The sequence below is a fragment of the Dipodomys merriami genome, unplaced genomic scaffold (assembly GCF_024711535.1).
Source record: "Dipodomys merriami isolate MVZ:Mamm:240054 unplaced genomic scaffold, mDipMer1.0.p SCAF_20, whole genome shotgun sequence".
Lineage (NCBI taxonomy): Eukaryota > Metazoa > Chordata > Mammalia > Rodentia > Heteromyidae > Dipodomys > Dipodomys merriami.
This window is the reverse complement of record NW_027203382.1, coordinates 10,705,656-10,727,424: the sequence shown is the minus strand read 5'-3', so window position 1 is coordinate 10,727,424 and position 21,769 is coordinate 10,705,656. Positions and strand designations below refer to the sequence as shown.

Genomic DNA, 21,769 nt, shown 5'->3' with positions numbered 1-21,769 from the left:
AATGGCTATAATCAAGAAATCTAATAACGACAGATGCTGGAAGGGATGTGGCCAAAAGGGAACATTACTGCATTGTTGGTGGGAGTGTAAACTAGTTCAACCACTTTGGAAAGCAGTATGGAGGGTCTTCAAAAGACTATACATAAAGTTCCCCTATGACCCAGCAATCCCACTTTGGAGCATTTATCCAAATGATCACAAACAAGGCCACACTATAGCTATCAGCACAACTATGTTTATCACAGCTTTATTCACCATAGCTAAGATACAGAATCGACCCAGATGTCCCTGAGTAGATGAATGGATTAAGAAAATGTGGTATGTATATACAATGGAATTCTGTGCTTCCATCAGAAAGAATGACATTGCCTCATTTGTTAAGAAATAGAAAGACTTGGAAAAAATTATATTAAGTGAAGTAAGCCAGGCAGGCCCACAGAAACATAGGTCCCATGGTTTCCCTTATTTGCAATAACTAGTATACATCTAGGATAATCTTACCAGACAAGCAGAAAAGCTCAAAAGCTATGTGCATATGACCATATAAGATGATGCTAAGCAAAATGAGTCCCAAGATATGGACAGAAGAGGTTTTTTTTTTCCTTGTTGCTGTTGTTTTTAATGTACTATGTGATTTGTTTGTGTCTTTTGTATGTTCTTCCCCCATGATATAATCCCTGTTGTCACTGTATTTGATGTCGGTGCCCTGCATCTTGTATATACATTTTTCTAATTTGGAGAGGGTAAGGGAAATAACAAAATGCTGAAACAAGGATACAGGTTGACCCATTGTAACAATGAGATGTACAGGACACTATGCTGAAATGAACTTTACAACTTTGGGGGGAGGCGGGAGTTGGAGAGGTAGGGAGGGAAGGGATGATAAGGGAAAAATAAAGGACGGAGTAGCAATGCTTGTTAGGAAATGTACCCATTAACTTACTCATGTAACTGTAACCCCTCTGTATACTATTTTTACAATAAAAACATAAATAAAAATAAAATACTATACAGAGGGATTACAGTTACATGAGTAAGGCAATGAGTACGTTTCCTATCAAGCATTGTTACCTCCTCCTTTGTATATAGTATCTTTACAATAAAAACATATTTTAAAAAGAAGAAAGACCCATATCCTTGTCAGCAAAAGAAATACCTAGTCTGTGCAGTTACATGGGTCACTTTCTATGTGTATATTATTCTTCTGCTTTTTGTGAATACAAAGGACATTTACAGTAAGAAATGACTACGTACAAAGAACACTGTATGGGAAGAAGAAAGCCAGTGTTTCTGAAATTCTCTAAATGAGAGTAACTTCCGTTAACTTTCTTTACTTTTTTAAAATATATCTGGGAGAGACTCCTTTCTTTAGAGACACAATCTTACTGAATACAAATTCTTCAGTGATTTCCAGTGTCTTTATCTTGTCATTCCCATAACAGATGGCTGAAATAAACTGAAGGCCTAGATTTTTGTTGTGCTTAGAGAATGCTGAAGCTGAAAGTGATGTGGCGAGCAATGGAATTCTGTTGCTCTGTTTATAACTTGGGTGTAAGGCAAGCATCTCTTTCCCTGACTGAAAAACTGACTTCCTGCAACTAACTATAAGGTTATATTTTCTTCACCCAGCTGTCAGTTGGGTTATAAGTTCTGAGAAAAGACATATTTCTGTCTATAACATGTAGATGAACATTGTGTGTTGGAAAATTTACTTAAATGGAAAATGGAGCTTTAGCTCTTAAATCCACCTCACTGTAGAACCAAATCAACTATACCATAAGACCTACTTCTTGTTTAACTCTGTTTTGACTTGTTACTTGATGAATAGTTTATTGTCTGTCCTACCTATTCATATTCAAATAGATATCAAAGACACAATACATTTGATGTAATATATGAATAAATCCAAGTTGATATAATTTTGACTCAGATGACATAATAAATCTGGGAAGGTGAATTATAGCAAGCATCATAGCCTGACTTGACTTTAACAAGTCAAAGTTAAGATGATTCATATCTTTCTCCCATTCTTCATCAAATATCTAAATAATGCTATGAGTTAATTCACATGATCCAGACACAACTGTCAATAGCATGTATATATGCCATTTTTGTACTGGATTTTCTAAACACTCCTGAATTATCTCAGGGGAGAAGGTCAAGGAAAGGGGTCAGATAAACGGTGAGAGAAAGGGTGGGTGAATACAGTCATAATACACAATGTACATAGATAAAAAACAGAGCCAGGTAACTTGAGAAAATGGATGGAGTTGGGAGAGATGGGATAATAACAAAAGGGCTGACATTAATCAAAATGCATTATATTCATAAATTGACATTGAGTTGAAATTCCTTTGTACAATTACTTAATTTAAAAATAAAAATATTAAAAATAAGTAGAATACACTTCAAAGTTTCTTAAAGAATAGGCTCGCTCGAGTCCTAGATCCAAAGCAATGAAGACAATGAGGATATAACATCTTTGAGGGTATCTGAATATTAACTTTGCTCAAAAACTACTTTTAGTAGTCTACATAAAGATTGTCTTTCTAGCATATCGTCTCCAGCTAAAAATACTTCATGGAAGCCGGGCGCTGGTGGCTCACGCCTGTAATCCTAGCTACTCAGGAGGCTGAGATCTGAGGACGCGGTTCAAAGCCAGCCCGGGCAGGAGAGACTGTGAGACTCCTATCTCCAATAAACCATCAGAAAACCGGAAGTGGCGTTGTAGCTCAAGTGGTAGAGCATTCGCCTTGAGCTGAAGAGCTGAGGGACAGCGCCCAGACACAGAGTTAAAGCCCCACGACCGACAAAAAAAAAAAAAAAAATACTTCATGAAGATTAAAAGTTAACAAAAACAAATAGAAATTGAATTTTATTATTTGAATATTTAAAAATTTTAAGTGACTGAATAAATTATTCTCATTCTTTTGCAAAAATTTCTTTTATTGTTATTGTCCTGGAATAATTGTACAAAGGGGTTTCAATTTAACATGTCAACTTTTGAGCAGGAAGCAACTTGAGAAAAATTCTTATATTTATTCAGTGTTTCAAGAAAATATGGCATTTCCAAAGGAGAATTCTCTGAAAGCTATAGTTCCCTTCAAGGGATCTGGAGATTTATATTTAACTATAACTTGTAGGATACTGAGCTACTTTGCTTATCAATATTGCTTCTATAGCTAAACCCACAAAAATGGACAGAGTAAAAAAATGCATTTCAAAATTATTAAGTATAAAATTTTTCGTTGTGGGATGCCAAATACCAGATGCAATTTTAATGAAATACCTACAGGGAAAACAGAGGAAGATAAAAGAAAGCCAAGAAGAGACTAGTCAGAGGAAAATACCGGTGAAGCAAAGACAACCACCTAGGAATGCCCTTCTAAGACCCGGAACTAAGCATCTGTTAGTACTCATTGATTATAGATAGGTAATTTTTCTATTTTAATACCTTCAAAGGAAAGCAAGGGAAGAAGTAGAGGATTCATAAATTTAGTTATAAGATTTAATTTATTGTCAAGGTGATGTACAGAGGAGTTACAGTTACATATGTAAGGTAGAGAGTACATTTCTTGTCAAATTTGTTACCCCCTGCCTCATTTTTCTCCCACTTTCCCTTCTGCCCAATCCCCCCAAAGTTGTGCAGCTCATTTCCAACATATTGTCTTAGAGTATCATTGTTGTATTGGTTCACCCTTTGTCCTTTGTCCTATAAAACTATTTTACATCTTTGTGTATGCGTGTGTGTATGTGTGTGTGTGTGTGTGTGTGTGCATGTGTTTCTTCAGCTAGTTACAGAAAAAGGGTGACAATACACTGGTAAGTGATGTAAATATAATTCATTTACTTTTAGTAATATGAAAAAAATAAATTGCTTTTAAAATACCATTAAAATACCAATAAAATAAATTAGTACATAGTTTAGAAGTACCTAAGCAGAAAAATAAAATAAGGAGAAGCCAGAGCCAGAGTTACAAGAGTGTGAGTTACAGCCTGACAGCTTAAAGAAGTATAAGAAACTGAGCCTTGAGGCCAGTAGCCAAGGTTTTAAGGCTATATGTAGGGACAAAATGTGTACTTTGGGACCCACAGAGGATAGAGCTAGAACAAAATAACTGAGATATCCAAGTAAAAAGTTTAGATGATAAAGAGGCTTATTTTTAAAAAAATATATATAGGGGTTATAAACAAAATCAAAATCTCTGCTCACAGCCCAAGAGAACAGCAAGAAAGCCGGTTTTGTAACAAAAGCTCTAGGCAGGAAAAAGTTTCTTGCAATAGAACAAAATGAAAGAAATCTGAGGTCAAAATTGACTTTTTCTGATGATCCCATGCTTAATAACAAACAGATCTTAATAACATCTTAATTAAAATTATTTACAATCTCTATTAATAATGTCATCTCCTGGAAAATTAGTAATTTTTTTAAAACTGCATGCTTTTTTTGTCTTGTGAAGGTTAAAATGTGCTTGAGACTTTAAGTATCACTGTTCCACAATACTGTGAAATATGTAAAATTTATGTAATCACCTAATCTCAATTAAAGAAAAAAAGTAAGAGAAAGGATGGGCTAGGAGAGATGGGTGACAATGTTGTGAGACACTGTGTACTCATATACTGTTTTGTAGAATGGGACTTCTTTATACAACCACTTAAAGATAGTAATTTTTTAAACAACTGCATGCTTAACAATATGAATGGTATACTCATATTTACTGAAGGAAAAGGAATTCAAAAAAAAGATAAATCAAGAATTAATTACATTATTTACTGTGGGAAAGATGGTAAAGAATAAAAAACAAAATTTCCAAGTACACCTCATTTTCTAGTTTTAACTTGGCAATTATATAAATTTCTAGCATAGTTGTAATGCAAAGTTGGATAAAGAATTTTTGATCAGCATGGCACCTCCAGACAGAAGTCTAATACATGACTTGGTAAGAGCCTAGAATATCTCAATGGAGCCTTTTTTTTTTTTTGTCAGTCGTGGGGCTTGAACTCTGGGCCTGAGCACTGTCGTCCCTCAGCTCTTCAGCTCAAGGCTAGTACTCTATGGATAAAGAATTTTTAAAGCTATCCCTTACAATTGAATAGTTAAATGAAATAACCTAACCTATGTATCAAGTTGCTAGCTTAAACTCACAGAAAAACTTATTTCAAGAGATTTTAGAGTAATATGGTAGTAAAGTCTCAGCAAGGACTGTAAGAACTGCAAAAGATTTTAAATTATATTCAGTAGTTATATTATTGGTAATAGTAGATTATAGCTGTATTCATACAAATACAGAAAGAAAAGATAAATGTGTTTATGTTATTAGGAACCACACTTTCAACAACATAGAAAGGAAGGACAAAACAAAGGAGGAGGCAACAGTGCTCGATAGGAAATGTCCTCATTACCTTGCTCATGTAACTGTAACCCCTTTCTACAGTATTTTTACAATAAAAATAATAATAAAAAGAAAATACAAAAGAAAGAAAGAAAGGATAAGCACAAACCAAATTTTAAGTAACATCTTTGTCATCCCAAATTTGAATTAGCACATTTCCTTAGAGAAAGAAGATTATTGCAAGCTTGGCCCTAAATCTCCGATTTCAAGAGAGTTTTCTGGGAAGAAATGAGAGAACTGCTTTCCTGTGCCTAAACTTTGCATATAAGCTAACACCCTGCCCACCTGAAAACTCTGGAAACTTGTGTATGCCAGGCAGAAGACACCTGAAAAACCAGCCTCGATGGACACCCTGGCAACACATTCCACGTGTTGTCAATTCATTCCTGAGGGGCTCTAGCTGGTTTCCTCCTGGCTTTGCTCCATTTTCCTATCACTGGAATTGCTTCGTATCCTTTCATTGCAACAAACTGTAATCATGAGTATGCTTAGATGCTGAGTCCAGTAAATCACTAAACTTGAGTGGCCTTAAGAGAGATGAACCTGCATTGTTCAATAATAAATTGCACAACACAGGAAGGAAGGAAACAAAGTTAAAAATTAATGTTTAAATTTTATATTTTTGTTTCAGTTCCTCTGTCTAATGCTGGTAAATATTGAAACAAAAAAAAAATGATTATTCACACACAAGAAAGGTAGGCTAATGTGAGATGTTTTCCCATAATCCCTGCATAATCCTAGAACCTAAACAAACAAAAATACAAAGCTTTAAAAAATCTAAATAATTACAGAGTAAGAGAAAATCTTCTCTACCTATTCAGTGATAAAATTTAATACCCACAATATACAAAGAGTTCAAATATTAGATATATGATCCAATTAATAAAATGGCAAAGTAAATCAAACAGATGGTTCTAAGAAAATAATACAAATAGCTAACAAATACATGAAGAAATGTTTACCTTCTTACTTATAAAAGAAATAGAATCAAAACTGCTTAAGATTCCATCTTACCCCAATCAGGATGGCAATCTTCAAATAAAAAACAGCAAAATCTGGAAAAGGAACCCTGGCATATTGCGGGTGGAACTGTAAATTGTCCAACCACTACAGAAATAAGTGTGGAAGATCTTTAAAAAAAAAAAAAAAAAAAGCTAAAAATAGTCCTGCTTTATGACTCTGCCAGACCACTCTTGAGCACATTATCAAAGGAAATTTAATCAATATTCAAGAAAGAAACTTTCATAGCCACTTTTATTGAAGCTCTGTACACTATAGTCCAACTGTAGAATCAGCCATAGTGTTTAAAAAAATAATAAAGAAAGAAAAGCTGGATGCTGGTGGCTCATACCTGTTATCCTAGCTGCTCAGAAGGCTGAGATCTGAGGATCATAGTTTGAAGCCAGCTCCAGTGGGAAAATCATGGGACTCTTATCTCCAATTATCTGCCAAAAAGCTGGAAGTAGAGCTATGGCTCAAGTGGAAAACCACTAGTCTTGAGCACAAAACCTCAAAAACCATACCTAGGCCCTGAATTCAAGCCCCGGGACTAGAAAAAAAGAAAAGGAAGAGAAGGAGGAAGGGAGGGAAGGAGGGAGGGAGAGAAAAAGTGAGGTCAGTATTACATATACATATCATTACTTATCTGTGAAGAAAAATAGTTATTTCATTTGCAGGAAAAGAAACTCAAAGATCAAATATGCCATATTTCTTGTTCATTTGTGGATTATAGGCCTACAATGATGATGATGATGATGATGATGATGATGATGATGATGATGATGATGATGATGATGATGATGACAATGACAACCACAACAATGTCAACAATGATGGTGGTGGTGATGGTGGTGGTGGTGGTGGTGGTTGTGATGTTGATGAGACTAATGGGACATAAATATAAAAGGAGGACTTGTCTAGGAGAGGACCAGCAGGATGTGAAGGGAAAAAGAGAAGATATGGAGAGGTGAAGAGGATGGAAGGAAATTGCACATATGAATATAATATATTGAAACCCACTAAGTGCTGCTTGAAAAATGGAGAAAAGGGAGGGGATGAATTGGACTATTTGTTAAAGTGTGCTGTGTGTATATGTGGAAATACCACAATAAAACTCCCTTATATTGCAAACATATGCTTATTAAGAAATAAAATTACGGAAGGGGTGAGTCTGATCAAGAAGCACCGGATACTTCAATGGAAATTTTAAATTATAATCTCCTGTATAGCCTTTTGAATTTCAGAAAATGAAATCATAAAATAATTTAAAAAATAAATCTAAGTCATTTAATTTTCAAATAATTTTATAAGTCTGGGCGATTGGAAGTGGCGCTGTAGCTCAAGTGGTAGAGCGCTCGCCTTGAGCTGAAGAGCTGAGGGACAGCGACCAGGCCCAGAGTTCAAGTCCCACGAACGACAAAAAAAAAAAAAAAAAAAAAAAAGGTCTGGGCGACTATACTGTTAAATTTATTTGTGCTTAGATCTTCACTGGTACTTTTTGGGCATCCTGTCTATATAAACAAACTAAATTTGAGTCTAAAAAAATATAGAAAGCCTGAATATATTCATGACCAGCAATAAAATTGAATCAGTAGTCAAAAATTAACTGCAAGAAAGCATCAGGCAATGTTGTTTATAGACAAATGTCACCTACTCTATAAAGAAATAGATGAAGTGGGGATGTGGCTCAAGTGGTAAAAGTGCTAGCCTTGAGCAAAAGAAGCTTCAAGACAGGGCCTAGGCCCAGATTTCAAGCCTCAAGACTGGCAAAAGAAAAGAAGATGATTCTTATTTTAAGCAAAAGATTCCAGAGAATGAAAATCATAAAAGATCTCTAGCTTATTTTATAAAGTTAATATGACTTTAATGCTCAAAATGCCTAAAACTGAGTAAGAAAGAACTTTAGGCCAGTCTCATTTACTAATACAGATGAAAAGAAAATTTTTTCATGAAAAATGAGAACATTTAAGCAATTTAATAGGCAAAGTATGTGTCTGTCTATATCATTTACATGGCTATATATATTTTACATATGTACATGTATCTACATAACTACATCATGATCAAGTCAGGTTACTCTTATAAACTTAAGGATAGATTAACACTGAAAAATGTATTAATTTGTCAAATCAACAGAAGGAAAAAGTTTATAGGATCATTTCAAAACAACAAAAAAAATATTTGACACACATACATTATCCATTATTAAGAGCGTCTGGAACTAGGAGCTGGATTCAAGTGGTAGAGCACCTGCCTAGCAAGCTCAAATGCCTAAGTTTAAATATATATTTTAAAAATTTTTTTAAAGCAAGCTGAGAAGATAAAGAAACTTCAAGCCTTCACTATGTAGTTCAGGATGGCCCCAAATTTGTAATCCTCCTATCTATTTCCTTAGTGCTAGGACTAAGTGCCCAGCTAAAGCATTGTTTTTTAAAGAAACAAGATGAGATGGTTTGGTGAAATATTCAAGAAGAAATCCTAACCAATGTAAAAACATAAGGACTAAAAATAACTTCATTTTTCATATTTCATAATATGTATACAACTGATATGATTATACAGAAGATTGAAAGGAATCTTCAAATTGCCAAAACTAGTAAGATGATTCAACAATATTATTGGACAGAGGGTAGGGGGAAGCACAGAAACGGTGGGACAAAAAGTTAACAATGCAGCAGTGATACTCACTAGACACTATGTTGACAATGAACTCTACAATATACCTTGTGGGGATGGGGGATGGAGGATGGGGAGGGAAAAACTGGGGGAAAAAAAAAAACAAAGGCAGAGGTAACACTGTTCTAAAATAAGTGTACCTTATTTATGTAACCGTAACCCTTCTGTACATCCCCTTTACAATAATTTTTTAAATTATTGGACATAAAATCAACATACAAAAAATGAGTAGCAATCTTATATATAAATAGCATCCATGGGCTGGGAAGGTGGCTCAGTGGTAGAGCGCTTGCCTTGCGTGCATGAGGCCCTGGGTTTGACTCCTCAGCACCACATAAGCAAAAAGAAAAAAGCCGGAAGTGGCACCATGGCTCAAGTGGTAGAGCGCTAGCCTTGAGCTGAAGAGCTGAGGGACAGCGCCCAGGCCCAGAGTTCAAGCCCCACGACCAGACCCAAAATAATAATAATAATAATAATAATAATAATAATAATAATAATAATAATAATAATAATAATAATAATTAGCATCAAATAAAAGTGTAATAAAAGATCTTATTAGATATAGAAAAGTCCTAATGTGCCTAAGAATGTACTTCACAAAATTCGGGTAACATCTTTGTATAAAATTTTATTATCATGCATAAATGGAAACATGAATGGGAAGATATACCATGTTAATCAATAGAAAGGTTCAGTTTCATAAAAAAAAAAATCTATACTCAAACAAGTTCCATTGACTCACACCTTTAATCCCACCTATTCAGGAGGTTGAGATCTGAGGATCAAAGCTTCAAAACCAGACTGGGGAGAAAAGTCTGTGAGACGCTTATGCATTGTAGCCTCCTCCTTTGTTTCCCCTTCATATCCCTTCCCATCCACCCCCCCCCGCCCTCCCCTCCCCCAGACTCTTATAACAACTAAATACACACACACACACACACACACACATCTATTCTCACTAAAGTGCTCTACATATCCAATTCCAATAGAAATCCCATGAGCACTGACAGAAGTTGACAACACACAAGCCTTTTATTCACATGAAAGAAAACAGACCTAAAATACGACACTTTTTAAGAACAATGTGGGAAGACTTAGCCTAGCTTCGTCATCCTATTCTGAGCTTGATAATTTAGGTGGCATGATACTGACACAAAGTTAATCAAATCAGCCACACAAAAAAGAGAATCCAGAACCCATGTAGGCGTGGAAATTTAATATATAAGAAAGTACACAACGCAAGCACTCAGGAAAGGATAAAATGAAAAATAAACCACATCAAAAAAAAAGGCCAAATAGATTCCATAAACCTAAATCTACAAGCAAAATTATAACACTTTTTGAAGATAAACAGAAAATTATACACCATCAAAATAGGAAATACTTTATTAAACAAGACCCAAAGATGGTATAAACCTTAAAAGAAATATTTATAACATTTATTTTTTAACTTCTACGCATCAAAACCCCATAAACAAAGCAAAAAAGATGAACCACAAAACTTTACGTTTGTAGTGCTTATATCCAAAAAGAAGATGCTACTTTAAAACAGAAACTCCTAATGCCTAGTGACTCACAGCTGTAATCCCAGCTACTCAGGAAGATGAAATCAGGAGGACAGTGGTTAGAAGCTAGTCCACAAAAGCCCCATCTCAACCAATACAAGTTGGGTGCAATGGTATGCACTTATCCCAGCTGTGTAAAAATCATAAATGAGAAAATTGGGATCCAGGAAAGCACAGGCATAAAATAATACCATATTCCCAAAATAAGTAAAGCAATAAAGAACAAGGGTATGGCTCACTGATACAGCACCTGCCAATCAAGCAGAAATCCCTGATTTCAAACCCCACTACTGCCAAAAATGAAAATGAAAGACACATATAAACAAAATGTATACAGGTAATTCATAGGAAAGGAAGTCCAAATAGCCAGGAAACACATGAAAGTTCAACTATTCTCTCTAATTATTAGGTATGTTGGAAAAAATATTCACATTATAATCTGATAATATGAAACATCAGCAAGTATATGAAGAGAAGGAACTCATGTCCTGCTAACTAAAACATACGTAAGTGGGCATGGCTATTTGAGGAGATGATTTGGCGACAGCCTGTGAAACTAATAATTATTTCAACTAACAAACATACACTCTCAAGAAACCCTCATACTCTTTTTTTTCTTTTTTTATTATTATTATGAAAATACCTTACAGAGGAGTTACAATTACATGGGCAAGATAATGAGTACATTTCTTATCAAGCATTGTAGCCTCCTCCTTTGTTTCTCCTTCCTTATATCCCCCTTCCCATATCCCCCTTTCCATATCCCCCCATCCCGCCCACCCATATTCCCTCCTTTCCCGCCTCTCCCTCCCCCCTTCCCCCCCCCCCCCGCCAAAGTTGTAAAGTTCGTTTTTCAACATAACGACTTGTACATCTCATTGTTGCATTAGAAACCCCATACTCTTAAGGCAAAAGAGCAAGCAGAAAGTGTTCACTGCAGAATTACTTTCATTTGTAATAACTGGAAATAAGTTAAATGTTCATAAATCTGTGAATAAATAAATAAATGGTAGTGTGTTTTACAAAGAAATACTAAGGGCAAAAAAAAACTACATGTATCAAAAACAAAATTCTGAGTGAATAAATAAATCCCAGATCATGAATTTTCTGTAATGATAAAAATGTTCCATGTCTGTCCTTGTGGATGCTAAAAACTTGCAATGTGGCTAGTACTCCTAAGAAATGAAATGTGCTTTCTTTAATTAATTTAAATTTTAAAAGCCATATGTGAATAGCAGATACCATATTGATAGAGCCACATAATTTATGGATACATAAATACGTATAAATACAAATCATGGAGGAGGAATACATAAAAAAAAAAATCACCATAGTATTCATGGCTGAGAAAGAGCAGTGGGCCCAAATGGGATAAGGAAGGACTCAAAAAATTTTGGTGAAGATGGGCACCAGTGGCATGCCTGTAATCCTACCTAATCAGGAGGCTGAGATCTGAGACTCGAGGTTCAAAGCTAGCCTGGGCAGGAAAGTCCGTGAGCCTCTTATCTCCAATTAACCACCAGAAAACCAGAAGTGGCACTGTGGCTTGAAGTGGTAAAGCACTATCCTTGAGCAAAAGAGCTCAGGGACAGTGCCTGGGCCTTGAGTTCAAGTCCTACCACCACTACTTTTTCTTTACAGAATAAAAGTACAAAAGAAAGAAAATATGTCAAAACACTAATGCTGTTTAAACTGGTTAATGCTGGTTTCTTTCAATATAATGAAAAAATATTTTAATTCTTTATCTTTCTAATATTTCCTACAATAAATGTTTCATACTGTTTCTGTGAATTAACTCATTATTAATAAACTATTAAAAGTATAATTCAAATATTTTAAGAAGATGCTTAAAGCAAAACTTTACCTTACCTATAAAACCCAGATGATCAACTATATTATGTACAGTCTTTTATTTGAATATGTTTATTATCCTTAAGAAGTTGTTCAAAGGAGTTGCCATTCAACAAAGCAGTATATGAATTATTGGATCTTGACCAGTATCATGTGTTTCAGTATTCTCACTCACCCCCCTACCCCTTCCCTCATTTTTCTTAATTTTTAGGTTATGTATTGAAATCCTTTGCTATTTAACAAAGCATGAATGGTTAATTGAGAAAAGGGTCTCAAATATTTGAGGTCAACTGATAGCTCACACCTATAATCCTAGCTTCTCAGGAGGCTGAAACCTGAAGATCAAGGTTCAAAGCCTGGGCAGAAAAATATTTGAGACTCTTATCTCAACCATATAAAGACAGAACTGGAGGCATGGTTCAATTAGTAGAGTGTCAGTTGTGAGCAAAAATTATTGAATGAAAGTGCAAGGACCTGAGTTCAAGCTCCAATCCTAGGGGACACAGAGAGAGAGAGAGAGAGAGAGAGAGAGAGAGAGAGAGAGAGAGAGAGAGAGAGAGAGAGAGAGAGAGAGAGAGAGAGAGAGAGAGAAAATTAAGAAAAACAGAGTAGAAGAAAAGAAAATGCTGAAACAAGGACACAGGTTGACCCATTGCAACAATGATGCCCACAAGACAGTATATTGGAAATGAACTTTACAACTTTCGGGGGTAGGAGGAGTGAAGAAGTTCTGGGTGGGAAGGGATAATGGGAGAACAACACGGGAAGGGGTAATAATGCTTGACAAGAAATGTATTCATTGCCTTACTCATGTAACTGTAACTCCTCTGTGCAGCACTTTGACAATAAAATAAAATAATAAGAAAGAAAATGCAAATAAAAAAGTCTAGTACAATATACTAATCTCTGTCATGACTTAGTTTTTTGCAATTAGTTTTCAAATATCCAAGAAAAATATTTCAAAATGTGTTACTTTAGCTTGATTCAAAAACAAATGGAAACAATGAGTTTATCTTACAGAGAAATTAGAACTACTTAACAAAAACAAATTCAAATACTGAAAATAGCAGTGAACTGAGTCAGAGCAGTTTTTATTAACTTTCTAGTACTACTATTTACTTTCTATATTCTATTTATTGAGTTTCCTTCTTTGTGCAGTTAAATGAGAGAGTCTATGAGTTTGTGCCAATTTTTTCTTAAGCTTGAAATTTCTTCCTTCAAATGTTCAATCAAAATATTATTCCGGACAATGACTCCCTTGTATCAAAGTACCAAAAGTTTAAACACCAGAAATTGAAACTCCTTCACTGGTGCCTGATTCTACCCTCCAGACATGCACAGACGAGAGAAGACAGTAAGTTCATAAGCAGTGATCCATGGTTTTCAAATAACCTCATTCCCAGACAGAAACTCTCTACTGTGGCTGTTACTATTAATGGTCTTATAATCAACATTCAAATTCTCCAACTATTTTCTTATAGATAATCCCAAAGTGTATGTTTACTCAATGAATGTTTCTGACTTAGAAAAACCCAAAACTTATACATAGTTTTTTTGTATATTGATATTTCATTTTATATAAACAATTGAAGACTTTGACAAGAAAGACAAATTCAACTAAGTACATGAGAAAAACAATAGTCAGAAATGTGTTTATTCACTATTCCCTTCACTTTGTCATAGACCAGAAGCAAGAGGAAGAATTGGACCTCTTTCTACTACTCATCCATTGATTCCATCATCATTCAATCTGCATCATAAATATCTAGATCAGAGAAGAAAGCCTCAAAATTGTTTATGATGTTTTGACTAACCAGCCTGAGATTTGAAGGTATATGGATGAGATACAAATGGCAGGAAACAACTGCAATTGTGTTACTTTTTACTGTATTTTGTTGCAAATGTATTAACATACATCTGACTTCTCTCCCTTTTCATAAAATACACACAGAATTTAAATTAATGGGTTGACTAATTTAATGTAGCAACCTGAGTGTGCCACAAGGTGTTTGGCTACACATAGTTTCTGGAAGACAAAAGTATTAAGCCAGCAGACTCACTAAGTAGCTCATTCTCCCCAACATGCCTGGGTATCACCTCATCCGTGGAAGGCCTTGAAAAGAAGACAGAGAAGAAGGAATTCATCACATTTGCTTTATTCTACCATTTGACTGGGATATACACCATCAGCTCCCTATTTCTCATGCCTTGGACTAGGAGTAAAATTGTTACACCAGCTTTCTAAGGCCTCCATGTTGCATCTAGAAGATTCTGGAATGTCTCAGTCAATTCCTCAGAATAGATGTTTTCACCCATAGGCATATTAGCAGCATTCAGAGAGATGGAGCCTAGTGCTTCTGTTTCTCTGGAGAAACTAATTTGGCAAACCAATGTCTCCTCTTATGAATTCGCTTACCAGCCTTGCTTGGGCAGTGCTCTTTCTGTAAATAAGTACTGTTCTTATAATAGTAGAAAATTCAAGCTCGGTAGGGTCCAAAAGACAGTAGACCCTTGACCCAAGGATGAATTTTACAAAGCCTTTTATGCTTCATTAAACCTAATTAACATATCGGAGCCTCATGGAGACCAGCATAAACAGGGATTGAGAGATAAGATATATTTCCACATATACTTTCAATTCAGTTTCAAACATTTGCCCTATCTTTCATATTGGGTTATATATTCCAAGTCAGAATAGTGAATCACCAGACACAAACCTGGTAAACAGAAAAGCCAAACAGCCAAACCTAGATGTTCGGACTCTCCCTTATCCACCACATCACAAACAGTAAGTTTGGGTATTTAAAATGGATAGCAGCAATACTAAATATTAAACTAAGAGAACATCCTTGGGAAGATTAGAAAATGAATACAAAAATACAATAATCTGAAACTTGCATCGAGAAAAGAGATGTAACTGTGGTTTAGAGTTGTTACCTTTCTCACACTGTACAATGTCAGCAGTAGAGTGGAACCTTCCCACCAGACTCAACCACAAACCCAGCAGCAGATTCACTTATTTATACCATTAACACAGTAGTTTGTTAATAGAATAGAATGAAGATCATTTCCTCGAACCTCTCAATGACAGAACTCAATCTTGTCATATTATTCTTTCATAAAAGTACATTCCATCTTCCTCTTTTTCTTCATAAAACTCCAAAAGTTTTTCTACCACCATATTTGAAATTTTAAGTTAGAATAAGTAATTGCTTGGTACCTTATTGCTAACTCTTTAAAGTGCCTCACAGCTGCCTGAGTATGTTTGTAGTGACACTGCAGAGTGAAGCTTTGGGAATATAAAATATGGTTTCAGAGAAACCAGAGCTTAGTTGAAAAAAAAAATTTTTAAAGAGCAGCTCTCTCTAGCTGGTAAGATTTCCCCTGAAAGAAACCTCCAACAAGCAAGAAATATACCTGTGATATCTCCTGCTAGTTCTCTACAAATCAATTTAAGTATTTCTTTTCATTTATTTGATTATACAACTACATTTTCACAAATTCTTAGGTTATTACTGAGGGGATTTTTTTATTTGTTTTTTTCTGGACTGGGGCTGTAACTCTGGACCTGGGCTCTGTCTTTGAGCTCCATTTTGCTCAAGGCTAACACTCTACCACTTGAGCCACAGAACCACTTCTATCTTTTTCTGTGATTAATTGGAGATAAGAGTCTCAGGGACTTTTCTGCCCAGGCTGGCTTCTAGCTGTGATTCTCAGTTCTCAGTATCCTAAGTAATTAAGATTACAAGTGTGAGCCACCAGTTCCCGGCATGTTTTAGTTTTTGTAAACTTGTTTATTATAAGTTTCCAAGTATAACCTCATTTTGTCAGTGTATCTTGCATTAGAAGAAGACAAAAAAATCACCTGTTAGAAACAGTTAAGTTACTCCTCAAGTATTTACTATCAATTATACAAGAGGAAAATTTAAATTATTACTGTTTTGAAAGTTCTTTAGACTGTATATAAAAACAACAAAATTTTACACTCAACTGCACGGCAGTAGCAGTAAAGTTTCGGGACTGAGATGAAAGGGAATTGATATCAAAGCTGGTTTTTAATTCCAGTTTTGTGCTTCTTCAAACTCCCTAAATACACATCAGAGAGGTTACCCTGGTACAGGCTAGTGCTGAAATCTAATAGATTTAAATACAACATAGTCTTCAAGACTATTAATTTTTTTCATTAAACAGAAAATCACTACAGTTTTAGTAGCCTCTCTAAGGGTTTAGGATCTAAAGTTGGCACGTTAGTAGTCACCACACTGCCTAGCATGCATAAAGCCCTGGTTCAATCTCTAACTCCGCAATCAACCAATCAAACAGAACCAGTACATAAGGAATATTTGGCTTTGGTCAGAAACCCTCAAGGTAATGACATGCTAAAGATGGACACACTTCTCTCAGAGACAAATACCTTCTTTTCCTTTGGTTGAGTACCAAATGAATTAATTGACTTGTATTTTTACAGATTACTTTTAAAAAATACACGTATTGGGCTGAGGAATATTTAGTTCAGTGGCAGAGCACTTACCCAGCATGCTCAAAGCCATGAAATCAGTCCCCAGCTGCACAAACAAACAAAAAGATACATATCATTAAATCTTGTACATATCGTTAAATCAACAAACAAGCACTCTCAGCCCAGCATACATAAAGGAACTGAGATTGACAGGCACAGCAGATTCAGATCTCACATTCCTTCCAGGGCAAATGCACTGAGTGGAACATATTAATTTCTTTCTCATTATTTTTGACCAAATTTGTATATACATATTAAAGTAAATGTTTGGTATGTTTCCACTGTGTAAATCACTAAAACAATAGCATTATGATATATATTCATATTCATATGGTTAGAAATAAAGATACACTTAAATATTTTATCTTGCTACATGAAACTGAGAGTTCCCTTAATTTCTATTTCAACACTGTCTTTTCTAATAATAACTTGTCAGGGCACATACAGGAATTATAAATATACACAAAATAATGTATATTAAAATTAGCTAATGAAGAATCTCTAAAGCAATGCTTTCTACTCAGACATGTAGGTTAGAAACCCTAAGTCTGTGCCTTTTACCTAGAAATTCTTAATGCTTAAAAAACAGGGATGGGAAGGGGAAACAAAGGAGGAGGCAACAATGCTTGATAAGAAATGTACTCATTACCTTGCCCATGTAATTGTAACCCCTCTGTACAGTATTTTCACAATTTAAAAAAAATCTAAAAATAAAAAAAATCCAATGGTGCAATATATATCCAATGCCCATTTTTTCTTCCCTTTTTATTTTTTGAGATTGGATCTTGCTGTGTTGCCCAGGCTGCCTTCAAACTTGGAGTCTGCCAGTCCCAGTCTTCTGTGGATATGACACAATGCACAAGTCTAATATTCATTTCTTTATTGCAAGGAATGTGTGATCTTTTATAGGAAAGACACAACTGCTACTACATATTTTGTTTAACATAACATTTAAAATATAATATACTGTGTTTGAAAAATTAGACAAAATAACATTTAAGAAGTCTAAACTAAGAGAAAGAATTTCTGGAATATTACTCATCCTCGATGACTCAGTACAAATTGAAATTTTTCCTGGTAGAGGTTTTTAAAATTCTTTTCTATTTAAGGAGAGACAAATTGAGCATGACTACAGCTAGAGTCTCAAGGTTAAGAAAAATGGGGTTTTAAAGAGACAAATCCATGCTCACTAATTATTTATAGTAATTAATAAATTTTAGTAAACATCATGTAAATCACAAAAAGAAAAAAGAAAAGTATCTTCTACCTCTTGAAAAACTGAAATAAGTACATACATGTTATAATAATTTCTACATGCAAGATTAATGGTTGTTTGATTTTTTTTTAGTTTTTAATAGTCAAGCATAGTTGTTTACTTCTATACCTTTTTAAGCTTGGACATGGATTTGTTTGAGTTATTCCTCACATTTTTGTTTAATGAATGCTTCCATAGTCTGCTATTCCTGAAGAATGATGCCAAATACACCTGAAACAACTGTTAGCGCCACAAGTCTACTCTCACATACTGACAATACTCAGTCCTCAAGAGGAAAGGTCCTCGAAAAGTAGACTAGTCATTAACGTTTTAATAAGATTAAATAAAAGAATTCTATGATGTTAATGTTTGATTGTTGTTTGTTTTATATCATTACTGTGACTGGAACTCAGGGTCTGGGCATTATCCCTTAGATTTTTCACTCAAGGCTAGTTGCCCTTGAGCCATAGTTTCACTTGCAGCTTTTTTACTGTTAGCTGGAAGTAAAAGTCTCTCGGACTTTCCCATCTACTATGACTTCCAACTGTGGTCCCCAATATCAGCTTTCTGAGTACACAGGATTGTAAGCATAAGCCACCAGTGCCTGATATACTAATTTATTTAATTTTTTTTTCCATTTTCAATTTTTTTTATATTTTTTATTGTGAAGATACTATACAGAAGGGTTACAGTTACATGAGTAAAGTAATGAGTACATTTACTCCTTTGCTTTTATTTAATTAAAATTTCTGTTGATTAAATCAACAAGAAGAAATGTACAAGTTATACTACTGTAGAATGCTTGACTTGCATCAGAAAATATTTAATCTGGAACCATATTCACAGCCTACACATACCAAGAATATTTTAAAGAGGAGCACCAGATATGATTAAGACTCCAAGGATTCAAATAAACTCTTATTTTTTACCTAAAAGAAATGACTTATAACCGGGCAATGGTGGCTCTCACCTGTAATCCTAGCTACTCAGGAGGCTGAGAGCTGAGGATCCTGGTTCAAAGCCAGCCCAAGCAGGAAAGGTCATGAAACTCTTATCTCCAATAAACCACCAGAAAACCAGAAGTGGCACTGTAGCTCAAGTGGTAGAGCACTCACCTTGAGTTGAAGAAAGAAAAAGAAAAGAAAGAAAGAAATATCTTATATGAGTAAAGGCTAGATGAAGGCAATATAAAATTCTATGTATTTGAAGTTTGTTCACTTTTTTTAAAGCTGCTAGTTTTGTTTCTTTTACAAAAAGAATAAAAATTACAAAATCAAGTATTTGGAAAAGCACAATACTTCATTAATAAAAAGATAAAATAATAATAACAATAAATATTTTTCTCTTTTGTATGCTCTAAACACATACTCAGAAAGGTACAAGTCAATAGCATGAATTTGCAATGTTCTATACTTTTTGTTTGTGAATTTACAAGTGAGCCTATATAACTAATTCACGCTCCTAAAATGCACAACCAATAGTAAAGATGGACTGAGTGGTAAACAATTCTTATTTGTTTAGTGCACTTCAAAATAAAATGTAAATAACAAAGAATAAAATACATATATAACTATATAACCATATGTTATACTATACATTGTAACTATATAACTATTATACCTATATGTATATAGGACATGTATAATCTTAAAGAAATACTAACTAGCCTAGATTAGTACTGCTAAAGATTATTACTTTCCCAATAATATAATGACAGTTGATTAATCTGTTGCTGTTACTGTTGGAGGAAATAATAAAAAAGGAAAGACAATAAGGAATGAAAGTCCAATATTAAAGGTTTCTAATATTAAAAGTTTAAGTTTAAGCCAGGCACTGCTGAATAGACAGACAGACAGACAGACAGATAAAATGACTTATGACATATAATATTTAATATATTAGCATATTTTTTAAATTAGAAATCTTTTCCTTTACCTATTTTGTACAAATAGTTGCCACTTTGGCAAAACAGTAGCTTTTCTTTGTAATAAGTTTTATGGTTCACAAACTGTTTTTACATAGATTGACATGTTGTATCCTTAAATCAACCCTATAATCAATTTTAAATAATTAATGTTAGGTGAAATGAACCCCAAGATAAGGATTCAAATATTTTTCTTTCTTACGATTGTTTCCAACATATTTAAAAGATGATTTCTTTGTTGCTTTGTATGTACCTCCCCCACGGTATAACCCCTGCTTTCACTGTATTTGATGTTGGTATAATTTGTGGAGGGGAAGGGAAAAAAACAAACTGTTTAAATAGGGTTACAGGTGGACCCATTACAGCAATGAGATGTACAAGACATTATGTCTAAAAACGAACTTTACAACTTTGGTGGGATGGGGGGTGAAGGGGTGGAGGGGGGAAGGGATGGTATGGGGAAACAAAGGAGGAAGCAGCAACAATGCATGATAAGAAATGTACTCACTGTCTTGCCCACGTAATTGTAACCCCTCTTATGGTATTTCCACAATAATAAAAAATAATAATAATAATTAACAGGCTAATAGCAAAACCATGTTCACTGCAGCATTGTTTACCATAGCCAAGATACCCCAAGACAGCCCATCTGGTCTTCAGGGACAAAAGGATCAAGAAAAGGTGATACACACACACACACACACACACACACACACACACACACACACACACACACACACACACACACACAATGGAATTGTACTCTTTCAGCAGAAAGAATGATATTTTACCATTCATGAGAAAATAAAAAGACTTGGGAAATTTATATTGAATGAAGTAGACCACACTCATGTTTTCTGCCATTTGTGCTAACTAGAATGTGCCTATAAATCTACACATTAGATGGTTAAAAAAAAAAAAAGACATGGGGACATGATAAATTGTACAGGTCTCTAAACACACAGTGAAACCATAAGAGGATATTCACAGGAGCGGATCACAAAGACTTCATAGCTATGTGCATATGATCATATAAAATAATGCTTATCCAAATGAACTCCAAGAAATAGAAACAAAATATTTTTGTTGTGCTGCTGTTTTTTTCCTTTTGTCTTGTTTGTTAGTTTATTTGTCTTTGGAAGGTAAAGGGAGGCACAGAAATAGTGAGAAAAAGGGTGAACTAATGGAGCCATGGTACTTCTAGATAGTATGCAGAAAATGAGGGGTGCATCTTGTGGGGTGGGAGTGGGAAGGATACACTGGGAGAGAGTGAGGAAAGGGGTGACATGGTTTGAAAAGAAGTGTACTCATTACCTGACTTGCATAACCGTAACCCGTACATCACCTTTACAACAACAATAAAATATATTTTTAAAAGATACAGAAGTAGTTCATCAGGGCACCGGTGAATCAGGCCTGTAATCTGAGCTACTCAGGAGGCTGAGATGTAAGGATCATGGTTCCAAGCAAGCTAGGCAGGAAAGTTCATGATCAACCTTGGGGCTTGAACTCTGGGCCTGGGCGCTGTCCCTCAGCTCTTCAGCTCAAGGCTAGCGCTCTACCACTTGCGCCACAGCGCCACTTTCA

The 21,769-nt window shown here is 34.9% G+C and overlaps 1 long non-coding RNA gene across 8 annotated transcripts in view; it reads right to left on the bottom strand.

Annotated features, from left to right (window-relative positions):
• The window catches only part of LOC138832890 (uncharacterized), a 108,256-nt gene that overhangs the window by 45,484 nt on the left and 41,003 nt on the right, over nt 1–21,769 (bottom strand). For 5 of the 8 annotated variants that reach the window (XR_011373723.1, XR_011373727.1, XR_011373726.1 and 2 more), the window contains 3 exons: nt 19,229–19,373; nt 17,016–17,049; nt 14,545–14,597 (listed from right to left, as the gene is read on the bottom strand). The exons of 1 other annotated variant lie outside the window; for it this stretch is intronic. This is a non-coding gene — a long non-coding RNA (uncharacterized lncRNA). The remainder of the gene's footprint in view (nt 1–14,544; nt 14,598–17,015; nt 17,050–19,228; nt 19,374–21,769) is intronic. 2 more of the 8 variants (XR_011373730.1, XR_011373729.1) reach the window with 2 other exon arrangements.